Source organism: Hyperolius riggenbachi, chromosome 3 (assembly GCF_040937935.1).
Source record: "Hyperolius riggenbachi isolate aHypRig1 chromosome 3, aHypRig1.pri, whole genome shotgun sequence".
NCBI classification, from domain to species: domain Eukaryota; kingdom Metazoa; phylum Chordata; class Amphibia; order Anura; family Hyperoliidae; genus Hyperolius; species Hyperolius riggenbachi.
Genome location: NC_090648.1, coordinates 351,047,868 through 351,062,148, shown reverse-complemented (window position 1 = coordinate 351,062,148; position 14,281 = coordinate 351,047,868). Strand labels below are relative to the sequence as shown.

At 44.8% G+C, this 14,281-nt stretch overlaps 2 protein-coding genes across 2 annotated transcripts in view; one reads left to right on the top strand and one right to left on the bottom strand.

The window, feature by feature from the left end:
• PRELID1 (PRELI domain containing 1) overlaps positions 1 to 14,178 on the bottom strand; it is a 45,110-nt gene extending 30,932 nt beyond the window's left edge. Inside the window, exon 1 of the mRNA XM_068277067.1 lies at positions 14,031 to 14,178. The gene's annotated coding sequence lies outside the window, so the exon portion shown is untranslated. The remainder of the gene's footprint in view (positions 1 to 14,030) is intronic.
• The window catches only part of RAB24 (RAB24, member RAS oncogene family), a 34,279-nt gene continuing 33,678 nt past the window's right edge, over positions 13,681 to 14,281 (top strand). The window contains exon 1 of the mRNA XM_068277070.1: positions 13,681 to 13,699. The gene's annotated coding sequence lies outside the window, so the exon portion shown is untranslated. The remainder of the gene's footprint in view (positions 13,700 to 14,281) is intronic.

Below are 14,281 nucleotides of genomic sequence, written 5' to 3'. Positions count from 1 at the left end.
ATTTGCGATAATTCAGGTTGGAGTGAGCTTGAGATGTCTCCCAGGCACCACTGCTGAATATATGCAAATTAACCATTGTACCCTTAGAAGCTAAACACACCTCCAGAACCGCTGGAATGCAGGATCAATGAGAAAATGAAGGGAGGTAAATTTTATGCAGATGAGGATAAAGACAAATGAAAAAAAAAAAGTGGCCAATGTTCCAACTTCCTTACTCTATTAAAAACGAAAACAGCTTGGGCTTGAGTTCTGCTTTCAGTAGACATTTACAGGTTATTTAGCAAGGTTATAATTTAAAGGACTACTGTAAGGAGAGAGATATAGAGGCTGCCATATTAATTTCCTTCTACACAATACTAGTTGCCCGACAGCTCTGATGGTCTATGTGGCTGCAGTAGCATCTGAATCACACCAGAAACAAGTATGCAGCTAATCCTGTCAGATCTGACAATGTCAGAAACACCTGAGATGCTGCATGCTTGTTCAGGGTCTATGGCTAAAAGTAAGATAGGCTGAGGATCAGCAGGATAGCCAGGCAACTGGTATTGTTTAAAAGGAAATAGATATGGCAGCCTTCATATCCTTGTTATAGTTGTCCTTTAAATTCTCCCCCCTGCAATCCGAATTCCTTTTTCAGCCTTCATACAGACACTTAAAAGGACTGCAGGCTCTCTGACCCAACCCTTTTTGCCATTAACAAACCAATGACTGCACCAGCACTGGAAACTGAGGCGCTATCACTAATTTGTGTTCAAGAAGAGGTAAGCAGGATTCCAAATCCAGACCTATGCACAAAACTGGTGATCTCCAAGCTCAGAGAAAAGTATCTGAAATACAATGATGTGAGAACCAGAAGACTTCTTATAGTATCTCTAAAGCTGGACAGTGTTCAGAATTCTGCCTAACATGCAAATAAATTTAAGGAAAATAGTATGCAGCTCAGCATTGGACCAAACTGTCAGTAAATGTATTTGACTGACCCAATGCCAGGCTGCGTACAATTTGCAGTCAGTCAGAATTATTAGCATCTCATTGCCCATCTCTAGTGGCTAGGTGGGAACACAAGCAGAATGTTGGTACTGCACATGTCCAGGGAACTGGGCTCAAAATAATGAAAACAATAATTTTGGTTGACCATTTGCTAAAGTGCATATGTAGATTTCTGCTGTACAGCTGAAGTGATATCAAAATAGCTCCACTGATATTATCAGTGTAATTTGGATATGTTTAGAGACACTGTACAAGTACTTTCTTCCAGCTTGCCTTTAGGAATCCCAGGATCCAATCCAAGCCCACCGGCCAACAGTTAAGGTGTCCATGACACCTTAACTGTTATCAACTTTGTCATTTTCAACCACACTTTCAATGTTGTTTTCGAATGAAATGGAGGCTTTAAACCTGTGAACTGCACATGGTGTTCCATCATTCCAATACTTTCTCCTTCAAAGCCTGAAGATGGAAGTATCGGAGTGATGTGGAAGGTAGCGGCCAGAAGCGGTGACAAGTCTCTGTTACATTAGAAGCTCAAAACGCTAAGTTGGAAATGCATCCCTAGTGCCCATATACTATGCAATTTTCCTACGCAGATCCGATCACTGAGATTGAATCTGTCAAAGATTGATGCCCCAACGGTAAATTTGGCGGTGAACCCGTCCCCTCTGGCATGTGTGCGGAAGGGTAAGGATTTTTATAAACATCCTATCTGCACTAGCATGAGGAGGCAACCGGATGAAGGGTGGGGGAGAGCTCAGGCAGTGTAGCTCTGCCACACATAGCATGCGCACCAGGGTCATATGTAATTTAGCGGCACAGCGTAGTACCGAAGGAGATCAAGGTGTCCCACACTTGGTTCTGAATAGCTTGATGCTGTGCCAGACTTGATCCAGTGGTGGTGCAAGCAGCCCAAATCAGCTCACTTATCTGCAGGGGCTGATACCATGCCTGACTAGAACAGAGTAGGACACCTGTAGCAGCTGCCATATTTCTTCTTGTTGGACTATGTCCAACATTAGAGCCAGAGGGAAATAATCTAACGTCAGACCAAGTCTGACACTGGATTAGAAAGGGTTAAATGAGACGTATACAGAAACTGATTTTGCCAACTTCCTTTTAATTCCCCGGGCTGTTTATTTAAATTCTAGATGTGTAGTTCACAGGTTAACATATGTACTAATTATTTTTTTTTCCAGGAGACAAATCCTAGCCCAAGTTAGGTACTGTCTCCTGGAAAAAGAAACTCAAATCATTAAAGGAGAACTGTAGTGAGCGGTATATGGAGGCTGCCATATTTATTTCCTTTTAAGCAATTCCAGTTGCCTGGCAGCCCTTCTGATCTATTTGGCTAAAGTAGTGGCTGAATCACACCAGAAACAAGCATGCAGCTAATCTTGTCATATCTGTCAAAATTGTCAGAAAAACCTGATCTGCTGCATGCTTGTTCAGGGTCTATAACTGAAAGTATTAGAGGCAGAGGATCAGCAGGATAGCCAGGTAACTGGTGTAGCTTAAATGGAAATAAATATGGCAGCCTCCATACACCTCTCTCTACAGTTCTCCTTTAAGAAATACACCCTTAGGGCTGGAACCCACAGGAGCGCTTTTGGCAGCGTTTTGGCAGTGCTGCGATACGCTAGCACTTTCCCAAAACGCTGGGCTAATGTTAATGGATGGGGCAACTTCCACAGGAGCGTTTGCGTTTCCCAGAAACGCAAACGCAGGACCTGCAGCATTTTGGGAGCGTTAGCGCTTCAATGTAAAGTATTGAAACGCTAGCGGAAACGCTCAGCAAAACCTAAACTGAGCGGTTTTGCTAGCGTTTTGCGGTTCAACACACTGTAACAAAATGAAAAATAATTCACAGGACCAATCAGGATAAAAACGCAAAACGCTACGCAACCGCTGAGCAAACAAATACAATGTTGCAAAACGCGATCGAAAACGCGCATGAATCCGCTTGCAAACCGCTCAGACAAAACGCTAGCGGTAGCGTTTCGCGTTTGCTGATTTCAGTGGGTTCCAGGCCTTACTGGCAAGCTACTACTCTAGAAACAAACCAAAACATGGCAAGGTGCCAAAACTTCAATCTATATATTCAAGGGTGCATGATCCTGGTAAAAGATACGTCACCAGCTAATGACTAACATACTGTGAAGGTCACGTATCTGCAGTTGGCCATGTTTATCAAGGTACTCAAGGACTTATAGACACCGAAAACTGTAGTTGTAATAACTGCAGATAGATGAAAAAAAAAAAAAAGCTTAGGCTACACATTATACATAGCGTGGTGTGTTGACTCATAAAAGGCGACATTTATCCCAGTTTAATAAATCTAGGAGTGATTGTATAGTACTAGTGCCACTCCATCGCAATATCAAAAGTTATTACCACTGCGTACCCGATCAAGCCCTTGAGACCAAGATCTTCCATCATCCCCAATCAATCCTTTGGACCGATTGTGGCCAGATATCGATCAGATGATTGGCCATGCTACGGTACCGATTCTCATAAACACAAATTAAATTATCGGATCAAAAGGTTGATCTCCAAAATGGAGTGATGTATGAGCACCCTTACTCATATCTTACAGCAACACAATTATTCATGATAGCATACAGCACCATAAGGGGCTGGGAGGCTACAGCTTACACATTTAACCACTTAACGACCGCCCACTGCACAGGGGCGGCCGGAAAGTGGATCCCGTAAGGACCGCCGCATGCACAGAGGCGGCGGTCCTTGTACGGGCATGGGCGGAGCGATCGCGTCATCCGTGATGCAATCCTCCGCCGGAGATCGATGGCCGGGGACTTAGACTCCAGCCCCCGGCCAATTAGCTGCGCCGGCGGGCGGAGGAAATCCGGAATCCAGCTAAATTAAGTGTATAAAGCACTTTTAGGTAAACAAAGTGCTTTATACATGCTTCCTCCTCGCCTCGTGGTCTCATTGTTCCAGAGACCACCAGCGAGGAGGAAGCAGTAGTGAGTATACACCACACAATTTTTTTTTGCCCACAGCCCCCCTGATCTCCCACCCCAGCCTTCAGACCCCCCCCCTGCCCACCCCCCAGAACAGTGTTTGCACCCAATCACCCCCCTATTCTCCCATCAATCACTCCCTGTCACTATCTGTAAACGCTATTCTTTTTTTATGCCCTAAACTGCCCCCTGCTCCCTCCTGATCACCCCCCCCACCCCTCAGATTCTCCCCAGACACCCCCCCCCCCCCCCCCCTGTGTACTGTATGCCTCTATCCCCCCTGTAATAACCCACTGATCACCTGTCAATCACCCATCAATCACCCCCTGTCACTGCCACCCATCAATCAGCCCCTAACCTGCCCCCCAATCTGATCACCCACCCACACCAATAGATCGCCCGCAGATCCGATGTCAGATCACCTCCCAAGTGCATTGTTTACATCTGTTCTCTACCCTAAACACCCACTAATTACCCATCAATCACCCCCTATCACCACCTGTCACTGTTACCCATCAGATCAGACCCCAATCTGCCCCTTGCGGGCACCCAATCACCCGCCTACACGCTCAGATTGCCCTCAGACCCCCCCTTATCAATTCGCCAGTGCATTATTTACATCTGTTCTTCCCTGTAATAACCCACTGATCACCTGTCAATCACCCATCAATCAACCCCTGTCACTGCCACCCATCAATCACCCCCTAACCTGCCCCTTGCGGGCAATCTGATCACCCACCCACACCAATAGATTGCCCGCAGATCCGACGTCAGATCACCTCCCAAGTGCATTTACATCTGTTCTCTACCCTAAACACCCACTAATTACCCATCAATCACCCCCTGTCACTGCTACCCATCAGATTAGACCCCTATCTGCCCCTAGGGCACTCAATCACCCGCACACACCCTCAGAACGCCCTCAGCCCCAGCCCTGATCACCTCGCGAGTGCATTGCTTGCATCTATTCCCCCCTCTAATCACACCTTGAGACACCCATCAATCACCTCCGGTCACCCCCTAGCACACCTACCCATCAGATCAGGCCCTAATTTGCCCCGTGTGGGCTCCTGATCACTCAGCCAAACCCTCAGATCCCCCTCAGACCCTCTTCCGATCATCTCCCCAGTGCATTGATTGCATCTATTTTCCCCTCTAACCACCCCCTGAGACACCCATCAATCACCTCCTGTCACCCCCCTAGCACTCCTATCCATCAGATCAGGCCCAATACAACTTGTCATCTAAAAGGCCACCCTGCTTATGACCGGTTCCACAAAATTCGCCCCCTCATAGACAACCTGTCATCAAAATTTGCAGATGCTTATACCCCTGAACAGTCATTTTGAGACCTTTGGTTTCCAGACTACTCACGGTTTTGGGCCCGTAAAATGCCAGGGTGGCATAGGAATCCCACAAGTGACCCCATTTTAGAAAAAAAAAAAAAGACACCCCAAGGTATTCCGTTAGGTGTATGACGAGTTCATAGAAGATTTTATTTTTGTCAAAAGTTAGCGGAAATTGATGTTTATTTTTTTTTTCACAAAGTGTCATTTTTCACTAACTTGTGACAAAAATTAAAAATCTTCTATGAACTCGCCATACACCTAACGGAATACCTTGGGGTGTCTTCTTTCTAAAATGGGGTCACTTGTGGGGTTCCTATACTGCCCAAGCATTTTAGGGGCCCTAAACCGTGAGGAGTAGTCTAGAAAACAAATGCCTCAAAATGACCTGTGAATAGGACGTTGGGCACCTAGGCTGCAAAAAAGTGTCACACATGTGGTATAGCCGTACTCAGGAGAAGTAGTATAATGTGTTTTGGGGTGTATTTTTACACATACTCATGCTGGGTGGGAGAAATCTCTCTGTAAATGGACAATTGTGTGTAAAAAAAAAAAAAAAAAAAAAAAAAAAATATACATGTCATTTACAGAGATATTTCTCCCACCCAGCATGGGTATGTGTAAAAATACACCCCAAAACACATTATACTACGTCTCCTGAGTACGGCGGTACCACATGTGTGGCACTTTTTTACACCCCAAGTGCGCTAAGGGGCCCAAAGTCCAATGAGTACCTTTAGGATTTCACAGGTCATTTTGCGACATTTGGTTTCAAGACTACTCCTCACGGTTTAGGGCCCCTAAAATGCCAGGGCAGTATAGGAACCCCACAAATGACCCCATTCTAGAAAGAAGACACCCAAAGGTATTCCGTTAGGAGTATGATGAGTTCATAGAAGATTTTATTTTTTGTCACAAGTTAGCGGAAAATGACACTTTGTGAAAAAAAACTATTAAAATCAATTTCCGCTAACTTGTGACAAAAAATAAAATCTTCTATGAACTCACCATACTCCTAACGGAATACCTTGGGGTGTCTTCTTTCTAGAATGGGGTCATTTGTGGGGTTTCTATACTGCCCTGGCATTTTAGGGGCCCTAAACCGTGAGGAGTAGTCTTGAAACAAAAATGACCTGTAAAATCCTAAAGGTACTCATTGGACTTTGGGTCCCTTAGCGCAGTTAGGGTGCAAAAAAGTGCCACACATGTGGCATCGCCGTACTCAGGAGAAGTAGTATAATGTGTTTTGGGGTGTAATTTTACACATACCCATGCTGAGTGGGAGAAATATCTCTGTAAATGGACAATTGTGTGTAAAAAAAAAAAAAAAAAAAACAATTGTCATTTACAGAGATATTTCTCCCACCCAGCATGGGTATGTGTAAAAATACACCCCAAAACACATTATACTACTTCTCCTGAGTACGGCGATGCCACATGTGTGGCACTTTTTTGCAGTCTAACTGCGCTAAGGGGCCCAAAGTCCAATGAGCACCTTTAGGCTTTACAGGGGTGCTTACAATTAGGCACCCCCCAAAATGCCAGGACAGTAAACACACCCCACAAATTACCCCATTTTGGAAAGTAGACACTTCAAGGTATTCAGAGAGGAGCATAGTGAGTCCGTGGCAGATTTCATTTTTTTTTTTTTTTGTCGCAAGTTAGCAGAAATGGAAACTTTTTTTTTTTCTCTTTTTTGTCACAAAGCGTCATTTTCCCCTAACTTGTGACAAAAAATAAAATCTTCTATGAACTCACCATGCCTCTCAGTGAATACTTTGGGATGTCTTCTTTCCAAAATGGGGTCATTTGGAGGGTATTTATACTATCCTGGAATTCTAGCCCCTCATGAATCATGACAGATGGTCACAAAAGTCATAGATGCTACAAAATGGGAAAATTCACTTTTTGCACCATAGTTTGTAAACGCTATAACTTTTACCCAAACCAATAAATATAGGCTGAATGGGTTTTTTTTTTTATTAAAAACATGTTTGTCCACATTTTTCGTGCTGCATGTATACAGAAATTTTACTTTATTTGAAAAATGTCAGCACAGAAAGTAAAAAAAAAATAAATCATTTTTTTGACAAAATTCATGTCTTTTTTAATAAATATAATAAAAAGTAAAAATAGCAGCAGCAATCAAATAGCACCAAAAGAAAGCTTTATTAGTGACAAGAAAAGGAGCCAAAATTCATTTAGGTGGTAGGTTGTATGAGCGAGCAATAAACCGTGAAAGCTGCAGTGGTCTGAATGGAAAAAAAGGGTCTTGTCCTTAAAGGGAAGGTTCAGGGAGGGTGGGTAAAAAATCAAAATCAATTTCCACTTACCTGGGGCTTCCTCCAGCCCGTGGCAGGCAGGAGGTGCCCTCGCCGCCGCTCCGCAGGCTCCCGGTGGTCTCCGGTGGCGCGCCCGACCTGGCCAGGCCGGCTGCCAGGTCGGGCTCTTCTGCGCTCCAAGGCCCGGAACTTCTGCGTCCCACGCCGGCGCGCTGACGTCATCGGACGTCCTCCGGGCTCTACTGCGCAGGCGCAGTAGTTCTGCGCCTGCGCAGTAGAGCCCGGAGGACGTCCGATGACGTCAGCGCGCCGGCGTGGGACGCAGAAGTTCAGGGCCTTGGAGCGCAGAAGAGCCCGACCTGGCAGCCGGCCTGGCCAGGTCGGGCGCGCCACCGGAGACCACCGGGAGCGGCGGCGAGGGCACCTCCTGCCTGCCACGGGCTGGAGGAAGCCCCAGGTAAGTGGAAATTGATTTTGATTTTTTACCCACCCTCCCTGAACCTTCCCTTTAAGGGGGGGGTAAAGCCTACGGTCCTCAAGTAGTTAAAGTGAACCAGAGATGAAAATAAACTAATGAGATAAACAATTGGATATGTCCTTCTACTCCTAAAAATCACTATTTTAGATATCTCTAGGTTTTATTATATGCATAAACATTTAGGCCTCATTCACACTTATAAACACAAAACGCTGACGATTTTTGCCTGCGTTTTGCAGGAGTGATTTTTCCACGATTTCACACAGAAAAATTTTGCCGCGATCGCATTTAGCGCTTCTATAGCACTGAAACGCGATCGCTGGGAAATCGCATGAAAATGGTGCAGGCGACGCGTTTGACGTTTTTGGGTGATTTGCAGGCACCCAAGTAAGAACGGGCCCATAGGGTTTAATTACACTAGCGCTTTTAACCACTTTGTCCTCCTTGACGTAGTTCTACGTCAAGGAGGACGTGCGCTCCCGGCCACGGATTCATTAGCCCAGGTATTAATGAATCGGGCCATGGTGCCCGATCAGTGATTCCTCTCTCCCGCAGAAAAAGCGACAGCTTCTCCCGGAAGCTTCGCTTTTTCTGACCCCTATGTCCCTCTAAGCGTACATTGTACGCTTAGAGACGTAATGCAAAAAAAGCTCAACACAAAAGTAAAACTACATCTAAATGTAAAAAAATAAAAATGCACATATATTTACCCCAAACAAATACTATTTACATCCCACCCTCCCAAAAATACCCACATAAAATGTTTAATAATAAAAAAAATTACAATAAGAAAAAACACACAAATATTTACCTAAGCGTCTAAACTTTTTAAATATCTATGTAAAGACGAAATATTTCAAAAAACATTTTTTATTATAAGCTTGTAAATAGTGATGGATGCAAAACGGAAAAAATGCTCTTTTATTTCCAAATAAAATATTGTCGTCATACATTGTGATAGGGACATAATTTAAACGGTGAAATAAGCGGGACAAATGGGCAAATACAATACGTGAGTTTTAATTATGGAGGCATGTATTGTTTTAAAACTATAATGGCCGAAAACTGAGAAATAATGAATTTTTTCAGTTTTTTTCTTATTCTTACTGTTAAAATGCATGTACAGTAAGGTAGCTCTTAGCAAAATGTACCACCCAAAGAATGCCTAGATGGTGGCAGAAAAAAACAAGATATAGATCAGTTCATTGTGATAAGTAGTGATAAAGTTATAGGCTAATGAATGGGAGGTGAACGTTGCTTGCATGCATAAAGTGAAAACGACCGAGGGCTTAAAGAGAATCTGTATTGTTAAAATCGCACAAAAGTAAACATACCAGTGTGTTAGGGGACATCTCCTATTACCCTCTGTCACAATTTCGCCGCTCCTCGCCGCATTAAAAGTGGTTAAAAACAGTTTTAAAAAGTTTGTTTATAAACAAACAAAATGGCCACCAAAACAGGAAGTAGGTTGATGTACAGTATGTCCACACATAGAAAATACATTCATACACAGCAGGCTGTATACACCCTTCCTTTTGAATCTCAAGAGATCATTTGTGTGTTTCTTTACCCCTGCAGCTATCTTCCACTGAAGTGTCAGGCTGTTTCTTCCTGCAGAGTACAGACAGCTCTGCCTGTATGTAATTCCTCAGTATGTGAAAGCCCAGCCAGCTCAGAGGAGGATTTATCCAGCTTGTAAAAGATAAGAGAGAAGAGAGAAGCTGCCCTAATCTAAATAATACACAGACAGTGTGCAGAGAGGGGCCTGGAGGGGGGAGATGCATCACAGAACCACAACACTGAAGAACTTGGCAGGCTTCCAGACACAGGGCGACAAGTCTGACAAGAGAGAGATAAGTTGATTTATTACAGAGATGGTGATAGTAGAAAGTGCTGCAGTAAGCCAGAACACATTAGAATAGCTTTTGGAACTTGTAGGATGATAAAAAACAGGATGCAATTTTTGTTACGGAGTCTCTTTAAGTGGTTAAAAAGCGCTAGCGTTTGAGCGTTTTGCCGAAATCGCAGCAAAACGCTCTAGTGTGAATGGGCCCTAACAAAGCAGATTTAATGCTTCATAGCCTCTGCTCAATTGCAGTGTCCCCGAGTCCCAGAGTGAAAATACATAAACTATTGACCTTTTCATCTTTTCCTCTCACAGTAAAAAGCAGGGCTGTGGAGGCGGAGTCGTGGAGTCGGAGCAATTTTGGGTGCCTGGAGTCGGAGTGGGGAAAAAATGCACCGACTCCTAATGAATTTAAACTTTAAATATAATAGAAAATATGATAAAATGTTCTATTTCTAAGATTATAGTCATCATAAATAATTTATACATACAGTAATAGCTGTGCTTAGTCCACAAAAATTAAATAAACCAATCAAAATTAGTTACTTGTGCTGCTTCAATAAAGCAGTTCCCGTATTTTTAAAGTCAGATATACATATCTGATTGTGACTGTATATATGAGGTGAACACAGGAATCTCATACATACTACATAACATCTATGCTGTAAGTATAATCAGAAGCAGAATCAGAAATCTTTTAATCGCCACGGAATTGGGTTTGGCACATACAATTGCTCAGAGAGAGATTGAGTGTAGTATCAACATAAGAAATTTGCATAGTATCAACAAAAGAGAAAAAAAAAAAAAAAACGTAGTCATACAATCATACATTATAAGGCATAGTCATACAAAAACACACAGTATACTCAGTGGTACATATTAATAGTTAGATGTGCAGCGGTATAGCGGTAGTCTGCCGGGTGCAGTTTAAACAGATTTAAACTAGACAGTCCTTCAGTCGGCAACTGTAGCATTTTGGGGGGGGGGGGGGGGGGGTGGCATTAGAGATGAAGGGAGTTCAGAAGGTTGATGGCAGAGGGGAAAAAGGAGTCTCTATGCCTCGTAGTTCTGGTGTAAATGGCACGAAACCTGCGGCCTGAATGGAGCCGGCTGAAAAAGCGGTGTCCCGGGTGTGAGGGATCGCTGGCAATTCTCAGTGCTCTAGAGCGTAATCTGGAGTTGTGGAGGAGGTCGAGCGAGGGGAGAGGTCTACCGATGATTCTCTCCGCCGATCTAATGACCCTCTGCAGCTTGTATCTGTCGCTGTTGGAGGAGCCAGCGTACCAGACTAGGATGGATGAGCAGAGGACGGACTCAATGGTAGCTGTGTAGAAGTTCATCAGCAGCTCCTGGGCCATGCCAAACTTCTTCAGTTGGCGGAGGAAAAACAGCCTCTGTTGTGCTTTCCTCTGGGTCAAGGTGGTGTTTGCCTTCCAGCTCAGGTCCCTAGAGATGGTAGTGCCCAGAAGGCGGACGCTAGCCACTCTTTCGACCTCTGTGCCATCAATGTAGATTGGTGGTGGAGTGGGCGCCTTCTTCCTGAAGTCCACTATCAGCTCCACGGTCTTGGCTGTGTTGAGGACCAGCCTGTTCTCCTTACACCACTGAAATTCTGTCGACCTCACGACGATAGTCCTGCTCGTCATTGTTTGTTATAAGGCCAACAATGGTGGTATCATCAGCGAATTTGATTACTTTTACCGAGTCCACAGTGGATCTGCAATTGTTCGTATAGAGGGAGAACAGGATCGGTGACAGGACACAGCCTTGTGGGGCCCCTGTGTTTGTTGTCCTGGGATGGGACGAGATATCCCCCAGTTTGACAGCTTGGGACCTGTTGGTCAGGAAGTGTGTAATCCATAGGTGAAGGGTGGGGTGGACATTCAGTGCCATGAGATTGTTTTGGAGTATGCGGGGGCAGATGGTGTTAAATGCTGAGCTGAAGTCCAGCCTGAGCCTGATGTGTAGCCGTGTCACTAATAGAGATGGTCAATGAGATGGAAAGAATTTTGCGTTGATTCTGATTTATGCAAATGTAAACACTCTCTTTGCTCATGAAATCAAATAATTTCATATGTTGTTAAAATTTGGTTTGGGGACTACGAATTAAATGATTCCTGAGAAGGATGAAAAGAAAAGTTGTATACATACCTGGGGCTTCTTCCAGACCCCTTCAGGCTAATCAGTCCCTCGCTGTCCACCTCCACCATCTGGATCTTCTGCTATGAGTCCTGGTAATTCAGCCAGTCAGCGCAGTCCGGCCGCATGCCGCTTCCAAAGCCAGGAGCGTTCTGCACCTGCGCAACAGTGCTGCGCAGGTGTAGTATGCTCCCGGCGGCGGAGTGTGTGTATGCGCACTACGCCAGACTGGCTCAAGTACCTGGACTCATAGCAGAAGATCCAGGTGGCGGAGCAGGACAGCGAAGGACTGATTAGCCTGAAGGGGGCTGGAGGAAGCCCCAGTAATGTATAAAACTTTAATTTCATCTGTCTCAGGTTTACTTTGTTACACAGTAGTACTATACTCTACATGTGCACTCTCCACAGAGCTGCAGGGAATCCACTGAGAATATTGTGCACATTGAACACAGAGGTGTTGTCTATCACCCATAAACGTGGTTCAGATTGTGCATGAAGAATGTGTAATAGAGGAAGAATCTCCTTATTCCCCTGCAGAGTACCTGCACATCACTTTTACATGTACCCAGTCACATTGCCTAGGGCCTGATCCTCTATTACACATTCTTCATGCACAATCTGAACATGGATCTGACCCTAGGCAATGTGACTGGGTACATGTAAGAGTGATGTGCAGGTACTCTGCAGGGGAATAAGGAGATTCTTCCTCTATTACACATTCTTCATGCACAATCTGAACATGGAAGAATCTCCTTATTCCCCTGTAGAGTACCTGCACATCACGTGATTCCGGAAACTACTATGGAGTGGTCACGTGATGTGTGAACTTGGTCTTGCTGCCGGAAGTTAGGGACGATCTGCTGCTCACACAGTTACATTGCCTAGGGCCTGATAGATGTTCTTTGTTCCGGCCTGTACCTTTTACAAGTACTCTTACCAAGGACTAGTTTTAGTCTATGACTAAAGGGAATACATATGGCAGTCTCCATATCCTTCTCACTTCCGTTGTCTTTTAAAATTCCTAAGCATTGGCAGTTAAGAGACGAGTTTCATGTTACTTTCAATCAACAAGATTGTAATATGCAAATTAGAGGAGTCGGAGCAATCCTAAACTGAGGAGTCTGAGACGGTGGATTTTTGTACCGACTCCACAGCCCTGGTGAAGAGCCAAGGTATCTGCTTATGAAAGTGTTTTAGCTGTAATTTGTTATCAGTGAGCCGAGTCCTGACTGGAGAAAAGCTGTCAGTTCTATAACTAATTAAAAACTCTTCGAGCAGGGAAAAAGGAGCGCAGCATAAGTGTCTGTATGCTTGTCACTGTATATGCACATGTCTATTTCATCATGTCACATGTCATCTCCGGTGTTCCAACATTTTAGCATACCCGACAGAATAGCATACAAATGCTACTGAGCATGTGCAAAGTCATGCAGGGCAGACATTAACCCCATAATACCCATCAGCAGCATTAACCTTTTCAACCCCAGTTAGCTGCCTGTGTGCTGATGTGAAATCTCCACTATCCAAGTGGACATAGAGTTAGAATAAGAACACCGGTACACGGTGTTGAAGATCTGGCAGGACATCATCTTTATCATGTGAGACTTGCATATGCTTGATTGGCCATTTCTAAGGTGACTTAATATTGCTGCAGAGGGTCATAACTTTCTGATTGCTGCCACACATAGGCTAGTGGTGCAACTTGCCCTGTCCTTATATGCATACTGCACTGTAAACCATCACATAGGGATCACTGCGGACATGGGGGTTTGCCCCCGGCCTATACAGTGTGCTCATCAGTACCCCCAGCCTATAGGCAGCCCCTCTCTCCAGCCGCACATGTAGCTTCTCCCATCACGTGGCGCCCGTGCTCATAATATCTGCAGCATACCTGTGCACCCTCCTGCACAGACACAGCCGTGTTATACCCACACTGTTTAGGGACACACAGAGCCCGCAGCTTACCAGCTCCATGCAGGCAATCAGCGCTTCACGACCGCCATGAGGGAGCAGCAGATCGTCCCTAACTTCCGGCAGCGAGACCAAGTTCACACATCACGTGACAACTCCATAGTAATTTCCGGAATCACGTCCCACATGCCGCTAAGGCGGATTCAGGGCAAGCAGCTATGTCGCCTGTATTGGGCGTAGCTAAGGTCTTGTAGGCGGAGTCTTGTGGCTAGTAGTGGGCGGTACCTGTATGGGAAGAGTGAGGT